Source organism: Nomascus leucogenys, chromosome 9, assembly GCF_006542625.1.
Source record: "Nomascus leucogenys isolate Asia chromosome 9, Asia_NLE_v1, whole genome shotgun sequence".
NCBI classification, from domain to species: domain Eukaryota; kingdom Metazoa; phylum Chordata; class Mammalia; order Primates; family Hylobatidae; genus Nomascus; species Nomascus leucogenys.
The window spans coordinates 92,510,072-92,537,926 of NC_044389.1; positions in this window are offsets into that span (position 1 = coordinate 92,510,072).

Here is a 27,855-nt window from a genome sequence, read left to right on the forward strand (position 1 = left end):
CTGCAGATGAGCCACACACTACTCTAAAGTAAGGGTCAAAGTGTCTGGACTCTGACTTAAGGTATTGGTTAATTTTTTGCAGAAGTGACTGTTTTGTCTTTCTCAAACATCCTCTAACCTAGACCCACAGGAATTTGACAAAGTTTCCCATGGGATGAAGGGTTTGTGTGGTTTTCTAGGAGCCTGTGAGGAACCGCAGCTCTGGTGGGAGGACAGCCTTCTGCCCTTCTGAAAAAGCACTGGCAAGAGCTATTCCTTCATTGGTTCATCAAATATGATTAAGCAGCTGGGCATGGTGCCTCACACTTGTAATCCCAGCTACTCAGGAGGCTGAGACAGGAGGATCACTTAAGGCCAGGAGTTTGAGGCTAGACTGGGCAACATAGCAAGACCTTGTCTCCAAAGAAAAAATGTGGTTAAGTACCTCTATCTGGCGTGAAAAAGACAGCAACAGATCCTACTTTCGTAGATCTTACAGTCTGGCAGAGAAGACAGACAATTAAATGAACAAATACTCAAGGAGCCATAAGAGTAATGCCAGAGGAAGTGCTGGGTGCAAAAGGAGTGTAGCACCCTAGGAGGATGGTTCTGCTAAAGAGATGTAACAGACATCAGGGTAGGGGCAACGGAGAGCCATCTCCGGTACACAGAGGCAAACCCTAGGGTCTGCCCCAGCCATGAAAAGAAGCAGAGTAAGATCACAGGGGGCTGAGGATGGCATTATCTGTAGCTGTCTCAGGACATTTTAAATCACCATCAAAGACATCGTGTGAGCTCTCTGGGACACTGCAAGAGAAAAAGACACCTGGAAGCTGCAGGATTCTGGTACTTCTGCTGGTAGGCACTCAGAACCTAACATTTTAAATTCTCGTTGCACTTGTCAACCGTACTGCTAACTGGCTTTGATCTATAGAAGCTTGATTACATCTAGCCATTGCTGAAAGAAGTTTCTTTTTCTAAATATAATTTTTTTTCATATATGGGAACTGTTATCCTCCTAGGGAGAGTAATTCATTTTCCAAGGTTGATTTTTCTTTTTATTTCTTTCTTTTTTTTTTTTTTTTTTTTTTTTGACAGAGTCTCTCTCAGTCGCCCAGGCTGGAATGCAGTGGCACCATCTCAGCTCACTGCAACCTCCACCTCCCTGGTTCAAGTAATTCTCATGCCTCAGCCTCCTGAGGAGCTAGGATTACAGGCATGTACCACCACACCCGGCTAATTTTTGTATTTTTAGTAGAGATGCTGGTTTTCCCATGTTGGTCAGGCTGGTCTCAAACTCCTGACCTCAAGTAATCCACCTGCCTTGGCCTCCCAAAGTGCTGGGATTATAGGCATGAGCCACCATGCCTGGCTCCAAATTTGATTTTTCTAAGAAGTAAATTCTCATTGACTTTGAAAGACTAGCAGGAAGTGACTTGACAAGCCAGGGACTACTGCAATAATTAAAGACCTCAGGGTTCTCCAGCTTTTTATCAAGTACCCCAACAACAGAAGACAGTAAAACTCTAGAAAGTTTGGAATATCACTACAAGCTCTCAGAAATTTCTTTGAATTTCTTATTTTATTTTAAAATATTTTGTAAATTTTGTGTTAATTGCATAATATATCACAGATTATTTTAAAGGAAAATTGCCATCAAATCTCTGAGTAGTTAATAGTCCCATAAAATGAGCAGGCTGCATGACCCAGGGTGAGAAAACCCTTTTCATGTTGTCATTATACTTTGCATTCTTTTTAACAGTAAAAACCATCATTAAGTACATGAAATGTAGAGTAAAATTTGAAAATATTCCACAATGCTTAACAATTTTTTCTTCTTGGATAATGATCCCAAATCTAAATTAAAAACCTGGGATTCATCCTAAATCTCTTTGAATTTCTGTTTTTTTCCCTCCCCACCCACCCCCCCCAACAATTAGGTGTATTTCAGTGTAATTTAGACAAAGTGCAAAGAAAAGCAATGTCTTCTAAATCAAGACAGAATTCTTCACAGAATTATCTGAAAGTCAAAATACTTAAAGTTTAAAATAGGTGATTAAGGTTCTGGAGATTTAACTTCTATTTTCAACTCCCCTGTTGACTTTAGGAAAGCGTCCATTCTTTTAGAAAAGCATGTATTCTGTAGTTTTTCTGTCCAGAAAAACTATTATAGTTAGAATAATAATCCTGACTTGTATGACAATAACAATAAAAATAACACAAGTTAGAATAATTTTTAACTTTTATTCTAAGTTAAACATTATTCTAATTCTAAAAATTATAATAAAAATTCCAATTCTTTAAACATACATCAGTGACTACCCTGTGTGCCATTCTTGACCATACTTTAAACATACATCAGTGACTACTCTGTATGCCATTCTTGACCATGTTTTTCTAAGTGTATTTGAGAAGTTTGATGGGCACCTGATGTGGTTTCGCTCTGTGTCCCTACCCAAATCTCATGTTGAATTGTAAATCCAGTGTTGGAGGAAGGGTCTGGTGGGTGGTGATGGAATCACGGGTGCAGACTTTCCCTTTGTTGTTCTAGTGATAGATTCTCACGAGGTCTGGTTGTTTGAAAGTGTGTGGCACCTCCTCCTTCTTTTTCTCTCTCTCTCTTTCTCTCATTCTCTCCTGATGGCCATGTGAAGATATGCCTTCTTCCTCTTTGCCTTCTGCCATGATTATAAGTTTCCTGAGGCCTCCCCAGCCATGCCTCCTGTACAGCCTGCAGAACTGCGAGTTGACCTCTTTTCTTTATAAATTAGAAAGCTCTTTTCTTTATAAATTCCCCCGTCTCAGGTAGTTCTTTATAGCAGTGTGAGAACAGACTAATATAGTACCATTCTGATAGGATAGGAATTTCTTTTCTTCTGGGAACAGATGAGAAATGTAAGGGAACAGGGATGAGCAGTCGTGCCCAAGGTGACTTGGTAACCACTGAACTGGCCAACATATGACTATTAATGTCTCTGATGTCCACTCATGGCAGACAGCAGCACATCCAAAAAGTTATCAAAAAGTTTGGCTGACAATTTGAAACATATGATCAAAGACTCCCTGAATTTCATCGTTTTAATTATTGCACAAGAAGACTGACAAAATAAAAGGAAGGCTCAGCGCGATGGCTCACGCCTATAATCCCAACTCTTTGGGAGGCCAAAGCGGGTGGATCAGTTGAGCCCAGAAGTTCGAGACCAGCCTGGCCAACATGAAGAAAACCTGTCTCTACTAAAAATACAAAAATTCGCTGGGCCTGGTGGCACATACCTGTAATCCTAGCTACTCGAGACTGAGGCATGAGGATCGCTTGAATCCGGGAAGCAGAGGTTGCAGTGAGCTGAGATTGTGCCACTGCACTCCTCAAATATATAACTTATTTTTCTTCAATCACAATGCAGAATTTGGTATCAACAAATGAACTTTAAGTGGAGAATATTTGGTCATATGCTATTAAAATAGATAAATATTCTGTTTTTAAAACAGCACGAGAGCTAAAATAAGCTATGTAATGTAAATAAATGAATTCATCAGGAATGTGAATAAATTCAGCCTTCAAATTAAATTGTTTGTATAGTAAATTGTCTTTTTTTTTTTAAACACAACAAAAGAACTTTTAAATATTTAGTTATAGGTTACTAACAATTATTTTTATAGCCATATTCCTTTAAGTAAATTTGTTAAACTTTAACTGTTTTAAATTGAGGAATCTTTCAAAAGATTTCTTTGACAGTATTGAAGAAAATAAAACTCTATTACTCATGCATAAAGTGTTTCCTCTTGCCTTGGTAAAAAGAGTAAAATATTACATAAATTATTATAGTACCCTGAAAGGTTATATATTTCTTTGATAAATATGATAGATAGAAATGGTACAGGAAACAAGCTAGATATACAAACTGACATTTTATTGTGCACATAAGATTCTCATTAGTCAGGTGTTAGATCTGTTTATATCATACTACATATCTATTGGCATTTTCCTTAATCTCATTTGTTTATTTATTGCCTTCATAATAACCCTGGTGCCCTGAAAGTAGAGTCACACAAATTTAATCTTTTACTATTGGATTGCATTTTCATATTTACTGGGCTATTTAGTAAAAAGACTAGGGGAAATCTTTGATGCCAGATTGTCACATAAAATTAAATCTATGTCCTTAAAAATGAAATGGGGCACTCAGCACATGGCTGTGCTCGTACAGAATTAGATCTAGCATTGTTTCTGGTTTTTCATGTTGCTAAGAACTATTTCTTGCTGTCTGGAAAATTCCTATCTGAAATTATCTAAGCAATATTTCATTTAAATTGCAAGATGGAATAATCCTTTGCATTTTGCTTCTAGAACTTCTATGTAAATAGGCCCATCAGCCTAAAGACAGAACACTAGCTTATATGTGTAGTAAGACAGACACAAATAGAAAAAGCACTATATTTCTGTTTAGCTGTCTATTGTTGATGCTAATTGTCCAGTATAATCTTTCGCCTGATTTAAATTGTTAATGCTTGAAAATCTATTTCCCAAAATTGGCTCCCTATCATGAATATCAAGGCATGTGAATTTCAAATAAACCTGAAGGAAGCAGGATCATTTTAATTACCCTGCAGTTATAATAGGATTATTTTCATATATGTGTGTTTTTATATCATGATTATTAATACTAACATAAAATAATGTTAATAACAATGAGGATATGAATTTCTTGAGTGCTTCTATGTGCCAGGTATTGTGCTCAGTAATTTACGTGACTTATCTCCTTTAATCCTCACAAAACTCTGAAGTAAAAACTGCTATCCCCATTTTGCAGATGAAACTGAGGCTTCACAACATTAAGTAACTTGCCCAATGTTGTACAGCCAGCAAGTGGTCAAACATGAATTTGGAGGGAGACATTTTGACTTCAGATCTCATGCTTTTAAACTAGTATCCTACCTCAGAAAGAATTTAAGGTGGCTTTAAAAGACACCTACAGTATATCAAAAGAACATTAATTAGAAGCACATGGGAAAAGAACAGAGACTAGGAATATAAATGGCACCAGAATTATCCCAGTAAATGAAATTTACAGTACTTGCTTAGGCTGAACTACAAATGTACTCTAAGCTTTCTAACAGTCTTCGCAAAGACCAAACAGAATATGGTGCTGCATTACAAAGTCAAACAATTTGGTCAACTGAAACACATCTATTGTTTATAATAAGACTGTGAAGACAGTCTCCTAAGCATCCTCATAAACTGAGTATTATGCAAGGTAATGAAGCCCATTTTCAACAGTATCCTTTCAATAAATATGATGATGAATTTCACTTGGCTATTTCTTACTGATCTGCTGACACAGACAAATAGCTTAATTCAGTTAAGTCACACCAAAGCACAATTCAGTTAAAGCAACTTTTCAGAAGGCCACTGCGACATATCCAGATATACACAAGGGCTGTAAGCAAGAATGAAGGCATTAATGAAGCCAAGCAAATTGCTCTGAAAATAGAAAGCTAAACCAAAAAAATAATAATAAATTTACTACATAGTTTTCCCTCACTAAAGACAATAACTAATTTTTGTCTTTATATATTAGTAATGGATATTTCCAAATTCTTGGTGTGGTTGTTGACCAAATCTACCCTGTAATTTCACATTTACTTGTTTTGTTTATATAATTTGTGCTCATTTCTCAAATATGCTTTTGATTTTTTCTCCACTTTAAAAAAACTTCCCTTTTATGATCAGCATCCATGACACCTCTATAAATTTTTCTCTAACTCTGCTCACCTAACAGAATCAATCAAGTCTTATGCTGTATTTCCATAGCACTTTGGAGTAATAAAAGCTAGAATGGATTGAGCATTTACTATGCACCAGGAACTTCCCTTTAATTTTTACAACTCAGTAAAGAAGATACTAGTGCTATCCCCATTTTACAGTTGAAGGAATCGAGGTATTGAAGGTGAAACAACTTGCCCAAAGTCCCACAGAGAGTAAGTGGCAGATTCAGCTTTCAAAGCCAAGGCAATCCGGCTCCAGAGCCCCCACAGGTAGCTGGTGCACCATCCTGCCTATAATATACACCACCAGTTATCACTTGGCACATGATACTCAGTGTTTCTATTTTTATCTCTCTTCCTTCTTCTAGTTGCCCATTCTAGCTTTCTCCGTTTCTTCATATCCTAATCATTCCTCTACCAATTCGGATCTGGCTTCTGATTCCCCCACTCCTTTGAAACTATGTCCAGAAAATATTTGCAAATTATGCATCCAACAAAGGTCTAGTATTCAGAAGCTATAAGGTACTTAAACAAATCGATAGGGAAAAAAAACACCTCATTAAAAAGTGGACAAAGGACATCAACAATTACTTCTGAAAAAAAAAAGACATGTAACTGGCCAAGAAACATATGAAAAAAGCCCATTATCACTAATCACCAGAGAAATGCAAATCAAAACCACAATGAAATACCATCTCACACCAGTCAGAATGGCTATTACTAAAAAGTCAAAAAATGACATGTTGGTAAGGCTGTAAAGGGAAAGCTCATACACTGTTGGTGGGATTGTAAGTTAGTTCAACCACTCTGGAAAGAAGTTTGGAGATTTCTCAAAAAACTAAAAATAGGATTATCGTTCAACCCATCAATCTCATTACTGGGTATATATACAAAAGAAAAGAAATCATTCTACCAAAAAGATACATGCACTCGTATGTTCGTTGCATCACTATTCACAATAGCAAAGCCATGGAATCAACCTGGGTCCCCATTAATGGTGGAATGGATTTTTAAAAATGTACATATACACCATGGAATACTACACAGTCATAAAAAAGAATGAAATCATGTCCTTTGCAGCAACATGGATGGAGCTGGAGGCCATTATCCTAAGTGAATTAATGTGGAAACAGAAAATAAAATACCATGTCTTCTTACTTGTAAGTGGGAGCTGGCTGGGCAAGGTGGCTCACACTGTAATCTCAGCACCTTGGGAGGCCAAGGTGGGAGAACTGTTTGAGGCCAGGAGTTTGAGACTAGCTTGAGCAACATAGCAAGACCAAAAAAACCCGGAAAAAATTATCCAAGCATGGTGGTGCACGCCTGTGATCCCAGCTACTTGGGAGGCTAAGGCAGGAGGAGTGCTTGTGCTCAGGAGGTTGCATTGAGCTATGATGGTGCCACCTTGCTCTAATCTGGGTGGCACAGTAAGATCCCGTCTCTAAAAGATAAAATAAAAAAATAAGTGGGAGCTAAAGGTTGGGTACAAATGGACATAAAGATGGGAATGATAGACATTGGAGACTCCAAAAGGGTGGCAGAAGGGGTGAGGACAAGGGCTGAAAAGCTACCTATTGGGTACTACGTTCACTATGTGGTTGACAGGTTCATTTGAAGCCCAAACTTCGCCATTACACAATATACACATAACAAATCTGCACATGTACCCCATGAATGTAAATTTTTTATTTTTATTTTTAGTTCTGGGGTACATGTGGAGGATGTCCAGGCTTGTTACATAGGCAGACGTGTGCCATAGTGGTTTGCTGCACCTATCAACCTATCAACTAGGTATTAAACCCAATATGCATTATCTATTTTTTCTAATACTCTTCCTCCCCACTCCCCATCGCCTGACAGGCCCCAGCATGTATTGTCCCCCTCCCTGTGACCATGTGATCTCCTTGTTCAGCTCCCACTTATAAGTGAGAACATGCCGTGTTTGGTTTTCTGTTCTTGCGTAAGTTTGCTGAAGATAATGGCTTCCAGTTTCATCCATGTCCCTGCAAAGAACAAGATCTCATTCCTTTTTATGGCTGCGTAGTATTCCATGGTGTATATTTACCACATTTTCTTTATCCAGTCTATCACTGATGGGCATTTGGGTTGATTCCATGTCCTTGTTAATGTGAATAGTGCTGCAATGAACATACACATGCATGTATCTTTGTAATAGGGTGATTTATATTCCTTATATACCCAGTAATGGGATTGCTGGGTCAAATGGTATTTCTGGTTCTAGATCTTTGATGAATCACCACATCATTTTCCACAATGGCTGAACTAATTTACATTGCCACCAACAGTGTAAAGGCATTCCTATTTCTCTGCAACCTTGCCAGCATCTGTTGTTTCTTGACTTTTTAATAATGGCCATTCTGAGCTTTTTTTTCGTATGTTTGTTGGCTGTATAAATGTCTTCTTTTGAGAAATGTCTCTTCATGTCCTTTGCCCACTTTTTTTTTTTTTTTTTTTGAGACGGAGTCTCACTGTGTCGCCCAGGCTGGAGTGCAGTGGCGCAATCTCGGCTCACTGCAAGCTCCGCCTCCCAGGTTCACACCATTCCCCTGCCTCAGCCTCCCAAGTAGCTGGGACTACAGGCACCCACCACCACGCCTGGCTTTTTTTGTATTTTTAGTAGAGACGGGGTTTCGCTGTGTTAGCCAGGATGGTTTCGATCTCCTGACCTCGTGATCTGCCCGCCTCGGCCTCCCGAAGTGCTGGGATTACAGGCATGAGCCACTGCGCCCGGCCCACCTTTGCCCACTTTTTAATGGGGTTGTTTGGTTTTTTTTTCTTGTAAATTTGTTTGAGTTCCTTGTAGTGAATCCAAATATTTTTAAAGGAAATTTTTAATAACTCCCCACCCCCAACCAAGAAAAAGAAACTATGTCTATATGGTCACCAAGGATGTCGAGGTTCTCAATCAAACACTTCTCTGTCTTCATTTAATTTCTCCCTTGTGATAGAAATTTCTGACCCCTCTCTCCCTCTGAAAATAATTCTTTACCTCGGCTTTCCTGACCTCTCTGTTTTCTGTGTCTCTTTCTATATTGCAGGTTGCTTCCTCTCAGTCTCCTTGATTCTTCTTTTCCTGCCTACCCTTAAATTTTCCTTCTGCCCCACTCTCTGACTCCCAGTCTAATCCTCAGCATTCTTTTTTCTCTTTCTACCGTTTCCCCAGGGAGACTCATTCACCCACAATTATTTTTTTTCCAGCACAGATCTTTCTGTTGAGTTTAACATTCATATAATCATGTTCCCTCGCAACCCCAGGTTTTAGATGTAGACCTGTATTATAGCACTTCTCTTTCATCTTTCTATTCTTAGCACTTGGCACAGAGTAAGTGCTCAATAAATATTTTTATAAGAGAATCTAGGTAAACCAGACTAGAGGATGTTTTGGCAAGTCAGGCCAAACAGATGGTGCTATAAACTATAAAACCTTCTACAGAAGGAACTGGACTCAAAAAACAGAATAGGTTAGCCTTGAAGACCAATAAGATACGGTTCTGGGGGCAAGACTCAAATATAACTCTTAGGCATCTGTCATATGCCACTGGGTATAATGTGTGCAAAGAGAAAAGGTTGGCCTTTTCCTTTGGTTAATTTACCAGGTAATTGCCAATATTTTCTTTTCTTTTGCTTTGTGCTGCGTGGAAACATTCTGCCATGCAAAATAGAATCAAGGGAGGAGGATGTTCTCCATAGGCCATTATTTAACTCTGCCATTTTACCAGCCTATAAGCTCCATGGGAACAGAAGCCCTGTTTCTTTTGTTCTAGTACCTAGCCTATATTTTGGGCACACAACAAATAAGGATTATCTTTAATTGAATACTTTCTATGTACCAAGTACTGTACCATATGGTTTGTGTATATTTTCTCCTTTAATACTCACCAGAAAAGAGGGTCATTTTAGGGCTGAGGATGCCAATGCTTAGAAAGGTTAAGTGGCTTGCTCAAGTTTAGGGTACAAATAGCTAAGTCAGTAGTTAAACCTAGATTGCTCTGATCCAAAGGCTTCCCTTTAATAAAATACTATATGATCTTCCTATATGTGGTTAAAATTTCCAGGAACACTGGCCGCTGTAGCACATGCCTGTAGTCCCTGCTACTCAGGAGGCTGAGCTGGGAGGATTGCTCGGCTCAGGATTTCTAGGCTAGACTGGGCAACATAGCAAGACCCTATCTCTAAAAGAAATAAATAAATGTATATTTTAAAATTCTGATGATAGAATGAAAGAACACAAGAATATTCACATTTGGGGATATATTTTGGTGTGTTTCATTGAAAGGGTTTTTTCCTTTATGAACTGTTATATGTATAAATATTACCATTTAAAATGAAATGCTTTTATGTCTAAGGTCTTTAAGCTCTTAATTGAATTCTTGAAATGTTATCTGACATTTAAAAAAATACATAGATGGAGTAGATTCTTCATAATTTTGTGTGTGTTACTGTTTCCTATGGTTTGAATATTTTCCCCAAATTTCATGTGCTGGAAACTTAGTCCTCAAATTCATATGTTGGTGATATTTGGAGGTGAGGCCTTTGGGAGGTAATTAGGGTTAGGTAAGGTCACCATAAATCCCTCATGATGAGACTGATGTCTTTATAAGGAGACGAAGAGAGACCTGAGCTAACATATTTGCTTTGTCTCACCATGTAATGCCCTCTACCACATTATGATGCAGCAGGAAGGCCCTCACGAGATGCAGCTGCTTGATCTTGGACTTCCCAGCCTCCAGAACTGTAAGAAATACATTTCTTTTTTAAAAATAAATTACACAGTCTGTGGTAGTCTGTTACAGCAATGCAAAATGGACTAAGACACTATTGTTGTTATTGTTACTGTTGCTTCTTAGGGAAAAGAGATTGTTGGTTATGAACAAAACTGCTACTTCCTTTCTTGGTGAGACTCTAGAAGTAAAATAACTTTCTATATGTGTCCTAAATCAGGAGGCCTCAGAGTAGAGAAAATTTGGAGGGGCTTTCTGCAACTGAAGAAGAAAAGAGAAATGAAGATAGGCACCTGGCAGAAAATTTTAAAATTCTCAAAACACAAGAGGAGAAAGTTGAGGATAGGGAAGAAGAGGTGAGACTGAGAGATGCCATACAGCAAAAGTGTAGCTAGCAGTGACTGAGAAGGAGGTGAGAAGGGACTACTCATTCTCCAGGAGCATGTTCTCAGAAGCAGTGCTGCCTTCTTGGCAAACCGTAAGTTAATGAATTGTCTTGACAGTGAAGAATATGATGAGAAGGTATTACAGGCAGAGGTGAAACAGCAAGCCTGACCATGAGAAGAGAGTCCCAAAGTCCAAACTCTTTGCATGCTTGTTCCTCTGTCAACCAATGGCCCAGATTCCACTCCCAGTCCAAGCTGGACCAGCCCAGACTTGACTTCATCTTATACACACACACACACACACACACACACACACACACACACACACACGGCCCCAAGGCATTGCTGAGTGAAACCCCAGCCACAGCAGCCACATCAGTCCCCCAGACAATGGCCAAGAAGCCAATGGAAAAATTCAGTGTCCTCCTATTGGCTCTTTATGTTTCTTACATATGCTGGGAGACAAACTAGAAAAATGAGAAGAATAATGTCTAAGAATGAGGACACGAGAGAAAAAAATTATATCCTAATAGAGTGAAATTGGACAGCCTTCTAGGCTGTTTCCTTTTTAAACAATCTCCTCATCTTAAAAAAAAAAAATAGTTGTTTAATGTCCCAGAAAGCTTTTTGAGAAAAGCAGTTTGTCCCCTTTTTCTAAGCCTAAGGCCAAAAATAGGAACTATTTGGCGATCTCTTCTGAGGCAGATCCGGGTATGCCTAGCCTGAGAAAATCCTCCTTGACCATTAACTCAGGGAGCTGTCATAAAGGAATTCTGGGAATCATGATATGCATTTATACACAGAATGTCTAAATGAGAAACAAAGCTTGACCTGGTTTTCTCAGAGCCAGACCACTCTTCTTTTTTCTCTTTTCCCTTAATAGATGAGAGGGAGGAAACAGCTTCAAACCACCACTACCTTCCAAATTCCCCATCAACTTGGGTCACCAAAAGGAAGATGGCCAGGTACCTGATAGAATCTGATTTTACAGTGTTTTGCCTCTGCTAGAGTAGAAACACCTTCCTTATCCAAAGGACACATTAATTAATAATAGCTAACATCTACTGTCTGCTTCCAATGTGCCTGGCACATCTGCTAAGCACTTCACATGCTATCTTCTTTATCTTCACAATAACTCTATAGGGAAGTACTATGATGATTCTCATTTTACGAATGGCTAAGTTGAGGCTTAGGAAAGTTGGATAATGTGGTTACAGTTAGTAGAAGAAAAAGCTCAATATTAAACCCAGGCGATGGGACTGGAGCCAACAACACTCTTGACTACCTGGCTCTAAAGTTACAACTCAGTCATGGGGACAGAACAGAAGCCTACAAATATTTAACAACACTTTAACTTTTCTCCCCTCTGTTTGCAAATAAAAATAATATTTAACAATACAATTAGCATATCCTTTATGCTGAATAAATGGAATGAACCACTGCTTCTATGGAACACAGGAAAAGGATGCTTTCAGCACAGCAGAGCCTAGGATGCAGGACCAGGGAGGACTGGCTCTTCAAACAGCAGATTCTATTGGTATTTCCACCATTGGCCTCCGCTGAGAAACAGTATTAAAAACATCTTTGGAAGATTAAAAAGGAAATGATTTTTTTCAAACACTTCAAGTTGTGGTCTGCTTGCAAAGCCAGCTTTATCAACAAGCGATTGATCCCTGGAAATATATGCAAAGGAGCCCCTTAGTCTCTGATCCCCTTCCTTCCTACCTCCTAGAGGGACAGGTTCTTTGATTTTAAGGCAACTTCCACTGAGGCCAGGAGTTAGCTGCCTGGGCTGTCAGTTTCTAGCAAAGGGCAGCCCAGAATAAATTTGACTCTTTATGTATCCTAATCTGGAACAGAAAGAGGCAAAGGTCTCCCTGTCTCCTCCCAACTTCACACGCACTTAAAATTGGCATGCCCCCTCTGCAGTTTTTGGCGGACCTTTCAGGAAATATTAAGTTAGACTGAAAATTCAGAGGTCCTCGTAACTGTCTGGGTTACTTTAAAATCTGGCATATTATGAACACAACCTAAAAGTTGTTAAACATTGATTCTATTTATTTTAGCAAGATAGCGGCTACCTAGAATCAGATTTGAGAACAATAATAAGCTTTCAAAAATAATAAATTTTTACAGGAGCTAAAATGTCTTACTTGATAGATATATTTAATAGCTACAAAACACCTCACTCCACACTCATATTGACTTCAAAGAAGGGTCAAAATATTAAAATATGCTATTACCTCTTTCTTGGCCTCCCACACAGAACGTAGGACTTGACTACAGCACTGTTGGCCCAGACAAAATACTTCTGTACCACCTAACATAGCAACTGCAGTGGTCTAGGCTGCAAATATGTTCTTCCTCTTTGGGTGCACATTTAGCCTGTCTTCAGAGGTCAGATTTGGAACAAAAGAAAAGGAAGTGAGAGAACAATTTCATCTTCAGATGTAGCAAACAGTGTGTAACCAAAATGGGAATTTCAGGGGCGGTCTCATATTTGACACAATATAGTGCCTTTTTCTTTTTTGGCCCTTAGTTACCTTCATGCAAATGTACTAAGATGTCAGAATTGCAGATATTTTACATGTTAGGAGAATTCTCTCATACCTAAATTCCCATGCAAATTGTACAATTCTCCTTAATCTCATCAATGATGGTACTCCTTCCAAACCACTAAAGTGTGCCAAAATGTGTACCTTACTGAAATAACATGTAAGCATTTCATGAATGAGTCCCAAAAACTGATGAACTATTTTCAGACATGGTATTTATGAAACTACCAAAAACTCATTAGTCTTGTTATTTCTTTTATAAGTTGAAAAGTAAGCACGTTATTTATATCATCGCTCTAGAGACACTAGTAATTTTGGTCTGGAAGACATTTGCATTTAAGATACACCATGCAACTGACATCAGTTTATTTTTTAACATTGTGTTTATACACTAATCTATTACTAGCAATGGAAATATGGAAATATATCATGTGTTTTCTCTTTTTTTTTTTTTTTTTTTTTTTGAGACAGAATCTTAATCTGTTTCCCAGGCTGGAGTGCGATGGCTCCATCTCTGCTCACTGCAACCTCCACCTCCCAGGCTCAAGTGATTCTCCTGCCTCAGCCTCCCAAGTAGCTGGGATTACAGGCACACACCACCACACCCGGCTAATTTTTGTATTTTTAGTAGAGATGGGGTTTCACCATGTTGGCCAGGCTGGTCTCGAACACCTGACCTCATGTGATCTGCCTACCTTGGCCTCCCACACTGGTGGAATTACAGGTGTGAGCCACTGTGCCCAGCCTCATGTCTTCATTTGATAAATACATTTGGAGAATCTTATGCTTTGAAGTGAGAACAGCACATCTAAGTGGACATTTATAATACTTTAGTCTCTCCACTAAACTAGACCAGAAGGAAAACAGGACCTCAGAACAAAAATTACCCTGAATTCTTTCTCTTCTGTAAAAAGTCTTGGGCTTCCCTTTCCATGTGGAATAGATGGAGAACTTGTTAGAGCTGACATATACTGTACATGCCAAAGAGACAAAAAGATCTCTGTGCATCAGTGACCCCTGGATGTGAGAACATCAATGCCTAGTATAAAGTGATGGACACATTTTGTTTCCTAGCAGTTAACTTCAAATGAAGACACCCTCACAATGTGTGTGTGTGCATGTGTGTTACGTGTACACAGCTTGTCATTTAGAGGGACTGTATAATGCTGGCTTCCTTCTCCATAGGACTACCACCAATTTCATGTCATATTTCAGAAGCTTTTGCCTGAGATGAAGTTTTGAAGCTCCCTGAAGACCTGTAGGTCTTAACCACTGATGAGTATGTAGCCATCTTCAACAGTCCTGGGTGAATTAGATAGTGTTTGGCAGAATTGTCAGATTCGTCCCATCTTGGAAGCCTGAGTTTCTGTTCCTGGCACTCTAGTTGTTTTGCTTGATTCTTGATCCTCAAATCGGGCTCCTCCCTCCTGGATCATTGACTGAACCCTTTCTCAGGCTTATTTGTCTGTGTTATTATTTTGATTTACTCTGTAGGTCATAACTGGGAATAACATAGCGAGTCATAAATGCCAAAACTTAATTAAACAAAGGACCCTAGGTCCTTTCCTTTCCCTGCCTATCACATCCAATTTATCACCATGTCCTCTCAATTCTACCTCCTAAGTTCATGTGGAATCTGCCCTCTGGGCTCCATCCACACCATCCCCTCACCTAAGGACCTAATGGCCTCTTAAGTGAATAGCTGCAATAGGGTCTTCTCTGGCCTTCTTCAAGTTTGCTTCCAAAATCGGAAGCCCTCTTCCCAGATCAAGGGGATCATACTAAAACAAAACTGTGATCATAGCTATCACACTGCATAGGGTATGGACCCCTCCCTTGGTTCCCCATGGCATTCAGAATGCAGTGAAGGCAGCTTGCTGTGCACGAAAGACCTTTCCCTGGTCAGCTTCTTCCCAGTGTCCCAGCACCACCCCAACCTGCCCCACTGCACAATTGCAGCACACCCCACCCCCAGTGCCATCCCACAGGAACCCTTCACCTCCCAGCCACCCTGCCCACTCATCTCTGGACTTGTTCTCCTTCAACGCTCATTCTTTTTCTTTCTTTTTTTTTTGTTTTGTTTTTGAAATGGAGTCTTACTCTATTGCCCAAGCTAGAGTGCAGTGGGGAGCTCTAGGCTCACTGCAACCTCCGCCTCCCAGGTTCAAGCAATTCTCCTGCCTCAGCCTCCCAAGTAGCTGGGATTACAGGTGCGCCCCACCTTGCCTGGCTAATTTTTGTGTTTTTAATAGAGACAGGGTCTCACTATGTTGGCCAGGCTGGTCTCGAACTCCTGACCTCAAGCAATCCACCTGCCTCAGCCTCCCAAAGTGCTGGGATTGCAGGTGTGAGCCACCGCGCCCGGCCAACACTCATTCTTTTTCTAAAATATATTTTTATTGAGACATAATAGTGTGTATTAATGGGAGATGTGGTATTTTGATACAAGCACACAGTGTATAATGATCAAATGAGGGTTATTGATCACCTCAAATTGATCACTGCATTTTCTCAATTCCACTTCCTAAGTGCATGTGCCATCTGCCCTCTGGGCTCCCTCCTCATCATCTTCTTCCTTGTGGTGCCAATGGGAAGCCAAATCACCTCAATCATTTATCATTTCTTTGTGTTTGGGAACATTTCCAAATCTCTTCTAGCTATTTTAAAATTTACAATAAATTCTTGTTAACTAGAGTCACCCTACTGTGTTACAGAACGCTGGAACTTACTCCTTCTATCTAACTGTATTTTTGTACCTATTAACCTCTCTGTGCCTTGGGACCCTCCTCCCCTTTATCCAGTTATGCTTCATCAGGGGAGCCCACCAGGCCTCCCCAGGGATATAAACCCCAGAGCATGGACCACACTGTGAAACAATTGAAAACTGGTGAAACTTGGGTTGTGTGCACAGCTGATACAAACCTTTAGAAATTCTGAGGAAAGCAAAGATACCACCATCAAAATCTAATCTGAAAGAGATGACATTATTTAAATCCAGTAAAAGAATCAAAGGAAGGTTTTTAAGAACAGGAACGTTTTTTAAGAACTTTTTTTTTTTTTTTAAGACACAGCAGGGTCTTGCTCTGTTGCTCAGGCTGGAGTACAGTGGTACAACCATGGCTCACTGCAGCCTCCATCTCCTGGGCTCAAGCGATCCTCCCCTCCTCAGCCTCCTGAGTAGTTGGGACTACTGGCATGTACCACCACACCTAGCTAACTTTTTCTTTCTTTTTTTTTTTTTTTTTTTTTTTTTTTTTTTTTTTTTTGGAGATGGAATCTCCCTCTGTTACCCAGGCTGGAGTGCAGTGGCACAATCTCAACTCACTGCAACCACTGCCTCCCGGGTTCAAGCGATTCTCCTGCCTCAGCCTCTCGAGTAGCTGGGACTATAGGTGCATGCCACCTACGCCCAGCTAATTTTTGTATTTTTAGTAGAGACAGGGTTTCACCATGTTGGCCAGGAGGGTCTCGCTCTCTTGACCTCATGATCCACCCACCTCAGCCTCCCAAAGTGCTGGGGTTACAGGTGTGAGCCACCATGTCCAGCCCCAGCTAATTTTTTAATTTTTTGTAGAGATAGGGTCCTGCTATGTTGCTCAGGCTGGTCTCAAACTCCTGAGCTCAAGCAGTCCTCCCATCTTGGCCTCCCAAAGCATTGGAATTACAAGCATGAGCCACTGCTCTCAGCCAAACTCTTGGCTGGAATTCTAGTCTCAAAAATACTTTTTTGCCCAAATGGATGGCTCCTATGATATCTTTCTGCTACTTCTTTTTCCTAAAGGTGTCTCTCTAATCCCCTAATGACCACAAGATAACTATGTGTAAGAATTTTTTAAAAATCTTGTCCTCAATCAAAACCTGGGTTTTATGTGCAGAGTTAGGCCACAATCACAGCTTTATGTGGCCAAAATGAATTCTGAATGGACAGCCCTGCTCCCTCAGATACCCATACAATCAATCAGATTAAAGAGCACAAGAAGAGAAAAAGTGTAAATTTCAGTTAGGAGGCATTTTGAGGAAATGTGCATTTGACAAGCATGGGATGGTATTTTGGTCTCTCCCCCTCTGAAGGGTGTGATTGCAATTCCTCCTCTGCCCTCATCTCTGTCTCTCTATTTAGAGAGAAACAATGAGGAGATGGAAAGATCGAACAAACAGATCTTTGTGAAACAACAAAGAGGTACAGTGGGGTCCTGGGGCTCATGGAGGGGCGGAGACTGCCTCTGGTTTGCATTCCTGGCTCAGGGGGTGAAAGAGAGAGGGGATCAGATGTGGCAGCTCACAGGAGTTGGAGGGGGCTTGCCCACCTCCCCCTCTTCATCCCCTAACTCCAGCTGTGGTGATGAGCTGCTCTTTGAACACAAGAGGGTTCCACTTAATGTATCTTCTGCTGATGTTGCAGTTGGTGGTGCTGACATATGGGGAAGGAGGGAATGATAGGGAGATGAGTCACACAAAGATCTTGTCCTTTAGTTTTCTTTTACAAATTTGGGGTGAGGTCATGCTTGGTGGCTCATATCCCTAATCCCAGGACTTTGGGAGGCCAAGGCAGGCAGATTGCTTGAGCTCAGGAGTTTGAGACCAGCCTGGGCAACATGGAGAAACACCATCTCTACAAAAAATAATAAAAATTAGCTGGGCATTGTTGGTGCACAGCTATAGCCCCCGCTACTTGGGAGGCTGAGATGGGAGGATAAATTGAGCCCAGGAAGTCGAGGCTGCATTGAGCCGTGTTCACATCACTGCACTCCAGCCTAGGCAATAGAGACCCTGTCTCATAAAATAAAAAAGGGAGGTGAGAAAGAGATACCAATGAAGAAATACTACCACAACGAAGGAAAAGATACCTCGATAAATGAGAGCCTAGAGCCCAAGCCTTATCTGAGTCATTCATGCTAAACATCCCATGAGAAGTCACATTTAGAGGGATTAAGAACACACACTCTGAAACCAGATGGCCCAGCATGGATCCTGACACTCACACCTACCAACTTTATGATCCTGGGCAAGTTTCTTAACCTCCCTGTGCCTCAGTTTCCTTTGTCTTTAAAATGAGGGTGCAATCACACCAACCTCCCAGTATTGCTTCGAGGGTCATAGGAGAGAAGATTAACATTAAGCAGTCAGAAGGTTAAGTCTCAATACACGTTAGCTATCATTATGGTTAAGCAAGTTATAGCACTATTTTGTACTTTGGTTTTTCTTTTCTTTTTTCTTTTTCTTTTCTTTTTTTTTTTTTTTTTTTTTTTTTTTTTTTGAGATGGAGTCTTGCTCTGTCACCCAGGCTGGAATGCGGTGGTGCAATCTCTGCTCACTGCAAACTCTGACTCCCGGGTTCACACATTCTCCTGCCTCAGCCTCCCAAGTAGCTGGGACTACAGGCACCCACCACCATGCGTGGCGAATTTTTTGTACTTTTTTTTTTTTTGAGATGGAGTCTCGCTTTGTCACCCAGGCTGGAGTGCAGTGGCGCGATCTTGGCTCACTGCAAGCTCCGCCTCCCGGGTTCACGCCATTCTCCTCCCTCAGCCTCCTGAGTAGCTGGGACCACAGGCGCCCACCACCTTGACTGGCTAATTTTTTGTATTTTGTTTTAGTAGAGACGGGGTTTCACCGTGTTAGCCAGGATGGTCTCGATCTCCTGACCTCGTGATCCGCCCGCCTCAGCCTCCCAAAGTGCTGGGATTACAGGCTTGAGCCACCGCGCCTGGCCATTTTTTTGTATTTTTAGTAGAGATGGGGTTTCACAGTGTTAGCCAGGATGGTCTCAATCTCCTGACCTCATGATCCGCCCGCCTTGGCCTCCCAAAGTGCTGGGAATATGGGTGTGAGCCACCGTGCCCAGCCAGTTTTTCAATCTATAACATTGAATTTGTTTTTATTAAATCAACTGCATAGTCCTTAGAAAAGTTAGGAGGGAATTATGGAAAAGCTTAGAAAATATGACTAGCATGTCAACTTGGAAGACATACTTAGAAAGGCTTTGCCACTTAGTCACCAAAGTATGTAACAAACAAGAAAGAAAGAACCCTGTCAACACTTAAAACGCTCTTCTTTTCAAATACATCCCCCTAGAGCTATCGCTAATTCTACCCGGTCTACACAACAGAAGGCTGACAAAAACAATCATCTGACTTGGGAAGATAAACATGGAGTTTCCCCACCAACCTTCCAAGTTCTATGAAAACCAAGTCCAGAAGAGAGGCTGAGTTTGTTTATGTTCTTTGGGCATGCTGTCTGAATATTCAGAAGTTAATAATTAGCTAGAATTTGTTAAGTACACACTATGTGCCAAATAACGTGTTAGATATTTTACATTCCTATTGATAAGAATCTTAGGAGTAGGAACTATTATTATCCTATTTGACAGATGAGAAGACTAAGGTATTAAAAGGTCAAGTAAGTGGTTAGGTCTGTCTGACTCCAGACCCTGTTAGCTCAATCCCGGCATTATGCAGCTTCTTTTGATCCTAGGTACACTGAATAATGTTTTTCACCATATACTTGCAACATTTGATGTTAATTTTTTTTTTGTTTTAGACAGGGTCTCACTCTGTTACCCAGGCTGGAGTGCAGTGGTGCCATCACCGCTCACTGCAGCCTCAACTTCCCAGGCTCAAATGATCCTCCCACCTCAGTCTCTTGAGTAGCTGGGACTACAGGCACATGCCACCATGCCCCCCTAGTTTTTTGTAGTTTTAGGAGAGATAAGATCTCACCATATTGCCTGGGCTGGTCATGAACTCCTGGGCTCAAGTGATTGGTCTGCCTTGGCCTCCCAAAGTCCTGGGACTACAGGTGTGAGCCACTGTGCCCAGCCCCAACATTAATAATTTTGAATTATTTTTTAATTGGCAAATCCATATTCTAAGAAACATTTCCAGATTTACTAAATGTCCTTTCCTGGAAGACCTGTCATTGTGAAATGAAGTTTTCCTACTTTCGGGGATTAAAATGTCCTTCTGAAAGATGAAATAAAAGTGTTGGTAGATTATATATTTTCCCTCTTTTTATTTTTTTTATTTTTTTTTTTTGAGACAGAGTCTTGCTCTCGTTGCCCGGGCTGGAGTGCAATGGCACGATCTCGGATCACTGCAACCTCCGCCTCCTGGGTTCATACGATTCTCCTGCCTCAGCCTCCTGAGTAGCTGGGATTAGAGGCATGTGCCACCATGCCTGGCTAATTTTGTATTTTTAGTAGAGACAGGGTTTCTCCATGTTGGTCAGGCTGGTCTCGAACTCCTGACCTCAGGTGATCCGCCCACCTCATCCTCCCAAATTGCTGGGATTACAGGCGTGAGCCACTGCACCTGGCCCTATTTTCCCTCTTTTTAAAGAACAAAACAAAACTAAAAAAAAAAAAAAAAAAATATGGATCTTGCCAATTTTTTTCTTTTAATTGATGGACTATGAAATTCACACATCTAAGCACATTACATCATACTCTGCATAATGGTTTAATGTTCGCAAACAACCATTAGTTGTTGAGACTGGAGATCTCATCTCTGTATCATTGCTGTTTTCTGGAATCACAGAAACACAGTCAGTCATCTTATTAAAATACATGCTTATAATTTGATGTGAAAAAACAGCATGAAGAAAAGGTATTTTGAAAGCAATTAGGGAAATTAATTATGGACTGACTCTTACATGATGCCAAGGAATTATTGTTAATTGATTAGGCATTGTTGTTACTTTTTAAAGTCCACGTTTTTCAGAGATGGATATTGATATAAGTCGAGGTAAAATTATACATCTGGCACTTGCTTAAAAATTCTTCAGCAAACTGAAAAAAGTAAAAGAAAAGAGAGATGAAGCAAATATGTCAGTCTTAATAATTTTTTAATCTGAGTGATGGGAAGAATGAATTACAGTCATCCCTCAGTACTCTCGGGGGATTGGTTCCAGGATCAATCCTCACCCCCACCCTCTCCCCACAGCCCACGCCCCCATGCCAAAATTCAGAGATGCTCAAGTCCCTGATATAAAATGGGGTAGTATTTGTGTATAACCTGAACACATCTTCCCATATACTTTTAATCATGTGTAGATTACTTACAATACCTAGAACAATGTAAGTGCTATGTAAATAGTTACTATACTGTATTGTTGAGGGAACGATGACAAGAAAAAAAAGTCTGTATGTGCTCAGTACAGATGCAACCACCCTTTTAGTTTTCTCAAATATCTTCAACCAGTGGTTGGTTGAATTCACAAATTTGGAACCCATGGATACAGAGGGCCAACTATATACTACATTTGAAATTATAGTACCTGACGTTCTTCATAATAAAGATATATATATCATATGTAATATTCAAATCTTGTCATCAAAATTTTTTTCCACTATTAACTATGTGGACTTGAGCAGTTTTCTCTTCTGTAAATGGGGCGAGGATATCTAATCTGCATATTGTTGGGAGATCATATGAGATGCCTGCCCCGAAAGATAATCATTGTTGGTGCCCTTCTCCCCAACTTTTCTTCTTCTCTCACATGTTTAGACAAATTCAGAATTACAAAAAGATATTTAGGCAGTAGCTATTCACATTTTCCCAAATGAGTTACCATAGACATTTTTTTTTTTTTTTGAGACGGAGTCTCGCTCTGTCGCCCAGGCTGGAGTGCAGTGGTGCGATCTCGGCTCACTGAAAGCTCTGCCTCCCAGGTTCACGCCATTCTCCTGCGTCAGCCTCCCAAGTAGCTGGGACTACAGGTGCCCGCCACCACGCCCGGCTAATTTTTTGTACTTTTAGTAGAGATGCGGTTTCACCATGTTAGCCAGGACGGTCTCAATCTCCTGACCTTGAGATCTGCCCGCCTCAGCCCACAGACTCTTTAAAAGAACAAATTTCTCTAGTGCACCTATATGATTCAATTTATAACAATAAAACACAAAGGTGACTTTTCAGACCCAGAATTTGTGTGAAGTGAGATGTAGTTGGAAGAGAAAATGATAGTCCTTAGAGACACTGGTTATAAAAGTGTTGCATGGCAATTAAATTTTTAGAAAATTCTGCATCCTTTCAATGTTCTATTTTATTAAGTTTTTGATAAGAAGTATATTTCACTAATTAACATGTTTATGCAACTAGAATACAGCTTATATAGCACTAGCAAAGTCCTTCGATCTACATCACAATTCAATTGCTTACATTTCTCAACTTCATACAATTTAACGGACATCTTTTGAAATTGTGATGCTGAAAATTCAGCAACTTTTTGTTAGCCAACAAAAAATTAGGTTTCTCCATTAGGATAAATAATTATGTAATAATTTTTATGGGCGTATTCACTCTTTTTATTGGTATAATGTGGTACAGTTCTTAATAAGAAATAATTATGTCTAAATTACAGAAAGAATCTTTGAAGAGTTTGATGAATCACAGCTACAAAGAACACTTTTATAAAAATACTGGTCCAGAAGGCAGATTATTCTAACTCATTCCTCAGATCACCCTAGTACTGCTTATTGAGTATCAGTGTGGTGCTACACAAGGCACTCATTTTTGAAACTTTTGCAGAAGAGCAAATGCATTCACTATGCTTTGCCACATGGTTATTTCAAAATTTCAATTAAGAACAACCATTCATCATTTTCCCTAGCAAGCTCCTGTGCCCAGACCGTTTGAAAGGGCAGGAGAACAATTTAATAAGTTAAATCCTGTCAAAAATAACCTATCAAGCAGATGACAAAAGGAACTTTTGCTTTGAAGCTTGAAAAAAAATTGCATTTCACTATGAAAAATAGCCTGTCTTTAGGATCTGTTTCATGTTTCTTCAAACGATTCAAGTCAACCTTCCCACAGAGCAAGATTTGAGATGAAGTTATGTAATTTATTGTCATGCTTTAAACATATTATATTTATTTGTCCCTTTGATAGCCTTTTTTCTCTTAGGTCCTTGGAAGCAGTGAGACTACTGTGAATTGACTCTTCCTGTGGTTAATGGAAAAAGTGGCAGGATTTGCTGAAAGTAAGGAAGGTAACAAGTACAACAGAGGAGATGGAATGAAGAAAAAAAAAAGGTAATGTTGCAGAATGAAAGTTCTGTAGTGTTAAGAGTTGAAATCTGAAGGATTTTCATTCTGGACCTAAAAATAGAAGATCAACCCATAGGTAAATGTCACAAATACCAATGGGGTGGAGTCTTTGCGTCTAGTGTAGCTTCACCACCAAGTCCAACAGTCTGTATTGTGCAAGATAAGGGAGGAGGCTTGGCAAGGTGGCTCACGCCTGTAATCCCAGGACTTTGGGAGGCCAAGGTGGGAGGATCACCTGAGGTCAAGAGTTTGAGACCAACTGGCCAACATGGCGAAACCCCGTCTCTACTAAAAATATAAAAATTAGCTGGGTGTGGTGCCGCACACCTGTAATCCTGGCTACTCACGGGGCTGAGGCAGGAGAATCGCTTGAATCCAGGAGGCAGAGGTTGCAGTGAGCCAAGATCGTGCCACTGTACTCCAGCCTGGGCAACAGCAAGACTCGGTCAAAAAAAAAATATAGAAGGGAGGAGAAGTTCTTGGGTGTCTATGAGGTGCCATGAGCTGCAGTGGGTAGGCCCTTTACATATTTATCTTGTGTCATCCTCATGACAACTCCATGAAGCAGATGCCCTTTCCCAATATACAGATCAGGAAACTGACACTCAATGAAATTACAATAGATTGCAAGTAACCTTTGCCACAGAGCTGAACTCTAGTCTGTTAGTTCTAAAGCTCACAATTCTGCAACAGAGGTCATCTTGTGTTAATATGAAAATCCTCTTCTGTCTGTGGCCTGCCTTTTACTCAGTTATGGTCCCAAATCCATCAACAACATATAAAGGAATGTGATGTGAGAAGATCCTGTCAATGGAAGTCTTTTAAGCCATAAATGAAAGAAAATCAATGAGGAAATGCATCCAAAATAGGACACAGACAAAATCAGCAACTTCAGTGAGTTGGTTAAATGACACACTGATCATTCAAATTAATGGTTCTTTACCTTTGTTTGAATTATGGGACCCTTTGAGATTCTGATGACAGCTATGAAACTAGACATTTATATAACCTTTCAGAGGGCTGAAGAACCACCACTTCAGTTTATTTAAAAATAATATTGTTTAAACTCAGTATTATTCAAAGTGTAAAATGTATTTAAATATGAAAATGTTTAGGTAGGGTGGGCACCTGTAATCCCAGCACTTTGGGAGACCAGCATGGGGAGATCACTTGAGGCCAGGAGTTTGAGACCAGCTTGTAACTTTCTTTTTTTTTTTCTTTTTTTTTTTATTATTTAGGTTTTAGGGTACATGTGCACAATGTGCAGGTTTGTTACATATGTATCCATGTGCCATGTTGTTTTGCTGCACCCATTAACTCGTCATTTAGCATTAGGTATATCTCCTAATGCTGTCCCTCCCCCCTCCCCCCACCCCACAACAGTCCCCAGAGTGTGATGTTCCCCTTCCTGTGTCCGAGAGTTCTCATTGTTCAATTCCCACCTATGAGTGAGAACATGCGGTGTTTGGTTTTTTGTCCTTGCGATAGTTTACTGAGAATGATGGTTTCCAGTTTCATCCATGTCCCTACAAAGGACATGAACTCATCATTTTTTATGGCTGCATAGTATTCCATGGTGTATATGTGCCACATTTTCTTAATCCAGTCTATCCTTGCTGGACATTTGGGTTGGTTCCAAGTCTTTGCTATTGTGAATAGTGCCGCAATAAACATACGTGTGCATGTGTCTTTATAGCAGCATGATTTATAGTCCTTTGGGTATATACCCAGTAATGGGATGGCTGGGTCAAATGGTATTTCTAGTTCCAGATCCCTGAGGAATCACCACACTGATTTCCACAATGGTTGAACTAGTTTACAGTCCCACCAACAGTGTAAAAGTGTCCCTATTTCTCCACATCCTCTCCAACACCTGTTGTTTCCTGATTTTTTAATCATGGCCATTCTAACTGGTGTGAGATGGTATCTCATTGTGGTTTTGATTTGCATTTCTCTGATGGTCAGTGATGATGAGCATTTTTTCATGTGTTTTTTTTTTCTTTTTTTTTTATTATACTTTAGGTTTTAGGGTACATGTGCACAATGTGCAGGTTTGTTACATATGTATCCATGTGCCATGTTGATTTCCTGCACCCATTAACTTGTCATTTAGCATTAGGTATATCTCCTAATGCTGTCCCTCCCCCCTCCCCCAACCCCACAACAGTCCCCGGAGTGTGATGTTCCCCTTCCTGTGTCCATGAGTTCATGTGTTTTTTGGCTGCATAAATGTCTTCTTTTGAGAAGTGTCTGTTCATGTCCTTCGCCCACTTTTTGATGGGGTTGTTTGTTTTTTTCTTGTAAATTTGTTTGAGTTCATTGTAGATTCTGGATATTAGCCCTTTGTCAGATGAGTAGGTTGCAAAAATTTTCTTCCATTCTGTAGGTTGCCTGTTCACTCTGATGGTAGTTTCTTTTGCTGTGCAGAAGCTCTTTAGTTTAATTAGATCCCATTCATCAATTTTGGCTTTTGTTGCCATTGCTTTTGGTGTTTTAGACATGAAGTCCTTGCCCACGCCTATGTCCTGAATGGTATTGCCTAGGTTTTCTTCTAGGGTTTTTATGGTTTTAGGTCTAACATTTAAGTCTTTAATCCATCTTGAATTAATTTTTGTATAAGGTGTAAGGAAGGGATTCAGTTTCAGCTTTCTACATATGGCTAGCCAGTTTTCCCAGCACCATTTATTAAATAGGGATCCTTTCCCCATTGCTTATTTTTGTCAGGTTTGTCAAAGATCAGATAGTTGTAGATATGCGGCATCATTTCTGAGGGCTCCGTTCTGTTCCATTGATCTATGTCTCTGTTGTGGTACCAGTACCAGGCTGTTTTGGTACTTGTAGTATAGTTTGAAGTCAGATAGCGTGATGCCTCCAGCTTTGTTCTTTTGGCTTAGGATTGACTTGGCGATGTGGGCTCTTTTTTGGTTCCATATGAACTTTGAAGTAGTTTTTTCCAATTCTGTGAAGAAAGTCATTGGTAGCTTGATGGGGATGGCATTGAATCTATAAATTACCTTGGGCAGTATGGCCATTTTCACGATATTGATTCTTCCAACCCATGAGCATGGAATGTTCTTCCATTTGTTTGTATCCTCTTTTATTTCATTGAGTAGTGGTTTGTAGTTCTCCTTGAAGAGGTCCTTCACATCCCTTGCAAGTTGGATTCCTAGGTATTTTATTCTCTTTGAAGCAATTGTGAATGGGAGTTCACTCATGATTTGGCTCTCTGTTTGTCTGTGATTGGTGTACAAGAATGCTTGTGATTTTTGTACATTGATTTTGTATCCTGAGACTTTGCTGAAGTTGCTAATCAGCTTAAGGAGATTTTGGGCTGAGACAATGGGGTTTTCTAGATATACAATCATGTCATCTGCAAACAGGGACAATTTGACTTCCTCTTTTCCTAATTGAATACCCTTTATTTCCTTCTCCTACCTGATTGCCCTGGCCAGAACTTCCAGCACTATGTTGAATAGGAGTGGTGAGAGAGGGCATCCCTGTCTTGTGCCAGTTTTCAAAGGGAATGCTTCCAATTTTTGCCCATTCAGTATGATATTGGCTGTGGGTTTGTCATAGATAGCTCTTATTATTTTGAGATACGTCCCATCAATACCTAATTTATTGAGAGTTTTTAGCATGAAGGTTGTTGAATTTTGTCAAAGGCCTTTTCTGCATCTATTGAGATAATCATGTGGTTTTTGTCAATTGGTTCTGTTTATATGCTGGATTACATTTATTGATTTGCGTATGTTGAACCAGCCTTGCATCCCAGGGATGAAGCCCACTTGATCATGGTGGATAAGCTTTTTGATGTGCTGCTGGATTCGGTTTGCCAGTATTTTATTGAGGATTTTTGCATCAATGTTCATCAAGGATATTGGTCTGAAATTCTCTTTTTTGGTTGTGTCTCTGCCAGGCTTTGGTATCAGGATGATGCTGGCCTCATAAAATGTGTTAGGGAGGATTCCCTCTTTTTCTATCGACTGGAATAGTTTCAGAAGGAATGGTACCAGTTCCTCCTTGTACCTCTGGTAGAATTTGGCTGTGAATCCATCAGGTCCTGGACTCTTTTTGGTTGGTAAGCTATTGATTATTGCCACTATTTCAGAGCCTGTTATTGGTCTATTCAGAGATTCAACTTCTTCCTGGTTTAGTCTTGGGAGGGTGTATCTGTCGAGGAATTTATCCATTTCTTCTAGATTTTCTAGTTTATTTGCAAAGAGGTGTTTGTAGTATTCTCTGATGGTAGATTATATTTCTGTGGGATCGGTGGTGATATCCCCTTTTTCATTTTTTATTGCATCTATTTGATTATTCTGTCTTTTCTTCTTTATTAGTCTTGCTAGCGGTCTATCAATTTTGTTGATCTTTTCAAAAAAGCAGCT